The sequence below is a fragment of the Hylobates moloch genome, unplaced genomic scaffold (assembly GCF_009828535.3).
Source record: "Hylobates moloch isolate HMO894 unplaced genomic scaffold, HMol_V3 SCAFFOLD_6848, whole genome shotgun sequence".
NCBI classification, from domain to species: domain Eukaryota; kingdom Metazoa; phylum Chordata; class Mammalia; order Primates; family Hylobatidae; genus Hylobates; species Hylobates moloch.
In genome coordinates, this window is record NW_026659123.1 from 1 (window position 1) to 3,690 (window position 3,690).

At 51.2% G+C, this 3,690-nt stretch overlaps 1 long non-coding RNA gene across 1 annotated transcript; it reads right to left on the minus strand.

Annotated features, from left to right (window-relative positions):
- Positions 1-1,496: 1,496 nt before the first annotated feature.
- On the minus strand, positions 1,497-2,721 carry LOC116464801 (uncharacterized). The gene is made up of 2 exons (XR_004247011.2): positions 2,402-2,721; positions 1,497-2,196 (listed from the first exon to the last, which is right to left on the minus strand). It is a non-coding gene; the product is annotated as an uncharacterized LOC116464801 (long non-coding RNA).
- Positions 2,722-3,690: the final 969 nt, after the last annotated feature.

The following is a 3,690-nucleotide window of genomic DNA, read 5'->3' on the forward strand; positions in this document are numbered from 1 at the left end:
CCCTCAGAACCGTGCCATGGGTGCCAGGCCACAGGGTCGTGGCCATCCTTGGGTGAGGAAACCGCTCTTCTGCGCATGCTTCCCCAGGTGTTTAAAACTCTCTGGAAGATGAATCAGAGAACGCTTTAGACAGGTTGCACTATGGCTGGAAATAGAAATGCTGGGATCTTTCATTTCAAGTTTTCCACAAATGTTAATTTCCTTTTTCTGAAAGGAAAAACACTTGATTCTAATTTTTTTGTAGGCCTGAAATGAGATTTTTCCTCAATTGGAAGATGTGATGTACCGTGTATGTACCATACACTAAATGAGAGAAAGGTTGGGAAAATGTAAGCAGGAAACTTTTACTGCAAAAGTAAAAGGAATTACTAAGCGAAAGCCAATCTGAAAAGGCTGCATACTGTATGATTCCAACTATATGGCATTCTGGAAAAAGCAAGACTATGGAGAAGGTGAAAAATAATTCAGCAGCTGCCAGGTGTTGTGGGGAGGGGGGATGAATAGGTGAAGCACAGCGGATTTGTAGGGCAGTGAAAATACTCCGTATGACACTATAATGGTGGAAGTGTGGCATTATGCATTAGTCCAAACCCACAGAATGTACCACAGCAACAGTGAACCCTGATGTCAGCTGTGGCTCCTGGGTGATAATGATGTGTCCATGCAGGCTCATCTGGAGAGGGATGCTGCTGGGGGGAGGTTGTGCTTGTGTAGGGCCAGGGGGGAATATGGGAAATCTCTGCACCTTCCTCTCAATTTTGCTGTGAACCTAAAACTGCTAGAAAAAAATAAAGTCTATTTAAAAAAAAAAAGTAAAATGAGAAAGCAAGCTTGGTTTTGAGGGCATATTATTTAGAACTCTGCTGGGTGCAAGTAACAGAAGTTTCTAGCTCACTGAGCCCCAGAAGGACGTTATAGGTCATAGGTGCCTCGGGAACCGGAAGACAGGGATGGTTACAGATGCTGGGAGGATGCTGCAGTGAGGCGGAAGGCAGAATCCCTGTGGCCTCTCTCTCCCCAGCTCCCCTATTTACACAGGATGATCTCCCGCTTTCCATAGACACTGTTTTCCCTTTGTCTACCCCAATCCTAAATTCCTGGGCAAGGGGACGCTGGTGGCCCAGTGCTTGGGGCAGGTGCCTGCTCCCAGCCCCAGCAGCTTTGGTCTTGGGGGGTGGAGGTCTGGGTATGGTTCAATGGAAGCTGCCTGCAGCGCAAACCTGCAAGGAAGTGAATGTATGTGTTGGGTGGGGCAGGGCGCTTTCAAGGGGCCCTAGTTTTGTAATAGTCGTGCCCTCATCCCCACCCCAGCAGGAATATTGTGTTAGCTCCTGGCTGAACTAGGCCCCACTTTCTGTGCTTGCTGCTGACACCCGCTTTCCTTTTGATTTAAGGCCGTTGCAGGGCTCCGCTTTGGAGCGGGCATTGGAGGAATTCTTTGACCACCAAGCAGCTTCCATGCCTCCCTCTTACATAACAGAGCCACCGAGAGGCTGTTTGCATTCTGCCTGCTTTCTCTTTTTCCGTTGCAGTAGTTTATTTATTAATTAGTGTGCAAAAAATAAAAAGGAGGTAGTAACCTTATTTATGTGCTAGTCCACGTGTTCAGTGTGCTCATTTTTTCTGCAGCCTGGCATCGGGAACCGGAACGTTTGGCCCCAGGAGAGGGGGCCGGGACCCAGGGTGCCAGAATCTTACAGTGCGGAGGCGACAGGCCAACGCAGTTCGTTCCTTTTCCTCCCTCCCTCTCTTCTTCTCCCCGCCACCTTCCTCCCTCCCTCCCTCCTCCCTCCTCTCTCCCCCCTCCCTCACCCCCTCCTCCCTCCGCGGGTTCTGGGCGTCCTTGGAAGGAAAGGAGAGTGGCCTCGAGGTCGGAGAACTGGCAGCAGTCATGGCAAACATCGCTAGGAAGCGGGGACAGGATCCACCGGGAGGTTGAAACTCGGGTTCCAGGCGGCCTCTGGTGGCGATCACGGAGGGTGTGCCTCCCGGTCCCGCCCCTCACCCCGCAGCCGGGGACCCTCGGCCACCTCCCGGGCGGACCACCCCGCCGGGGTCTGCTCTGGCCGCTGTCCCCCCGCATCATTTGCCACAAGCCCCTTCACTTCAGGGGTGCACGCGGGGCCATCTCCGCTTCCACAGTGTGGTGTTTAAATCCGCAACGATCACAGCCCAGCCGGGGACTCAGCAGGGGACCTGGGCAAGATGGATGCAGGGATTCAACGACGGCCCGGTCTGGCCAAGACAAGCTTCTGGCCCCTCCTACAACGGTTCGTAATGGAGGCTGACCCGCCTTTTCCGTGGTTGCAGCGAGGGAGAGCCTTGTCGCCCCTCGCAGCACCCCCACCCCCCTAACCCCCACTGTCCAGCAGGCGGGCCCGGGCTTTGCACAGTTACCAACCTGAGCAGGCCCGCAGCGCGGCACCCAGCCAGCAGGAGGGAGGGAGGGCCAAGGTGGCTCCCCGGGGAGGCTGGACGTCCTTGCCACTCCGGACTTGGGGAATGGGGGCTTCTGCACTGTTGGAATCCTGCCTGGGGGCGCGAGCTGCCTTGAGAGAGGTTTCTGGATGTAGAGTCAGTTGGGCTCCCTCCCTGCCTTTTTTTTTTTTTTCACCTCCTGAGACATCCAGGAAATGTATAGATTTCTACGGCACTCCGGGATGAACTGGAGGGTACTGGGGGAGTCAAAATGGGACCCGGTGGGAAAAACATGTATTTCATTTTCCGTATATTATGTAATCCTGTAAATAAAATTAAATACATTTTAAGCTGGGGTGGTGCTTTCTGTAACCGAATGAAAAGCACCTCCAAGGCTTCAACTTCAAGAGAAAAAAAGGAAAAGGAGGAAATTTTAAAAAAAAGTTAACTAGGGGCCGGGCACGGTGGCTCACGCCTGTAATCCCAGCACTTTGGGAGGCCGAGGCGGGCGGATCACGAGGTCAGGAGATCGAAACCATCCTGGCTAACACGGGACCGTCTCTACTAAAAATACAAAAAATTAGCCGGGCGTGGTGGCCGGCGCCTGTAGTCCCAGCTACTCGGGAGGCTGAAGAGGAAGAATGGCGTGAACCCGGGAGGCGGAGCTTGCAGTGAGCCAAGATCACGCCGCTGCACTCCAGCCTGGGCGACAGAGCGAGACTCCGTCTCAAAAAATAAATAAATAAATAAATAATGTTAGCTAGGTAAAAATTTAAAAACAAAAAGCAACATAAAAAGAAAATTAAATACAGACTATTAGGAAAGGTGTGAAATACCAAGCATGTATATAACATTTTCTAATGAAATCTTTCCAACCCCCTCTTTTGCTTTTTTAACTTTTTATTATGAGAAATTTTGAACATACAAAAAAGTAGATAAGTAGATAGCAAATCCTCACCTTCAACAATGACCAATGTAGGCCAGATGTGGTGGCTCACGCCTGTAATCTCAGCACTTTGGGAGACCGAGGCGGGCTGATTACTTGAGCCCAGGAGTTCGAGACCAGCCTGGGCAACATAGTGAGACCAGCCCCCCAATCTCTATAAAACAATTTAAAAATTAGCTGGGCATGGTGGCACATGTCTGTAGTCTCACCTACTCAGGAGGCTGAGGTGGGAGGATCACTTGAGTCCAGGAGGTTGCAGTGAGCTGTGACCTTGCCACTTCGACAAAGCAAGACCATGGTTTTTTTTTTTTTTTTTTTTTTTTTTT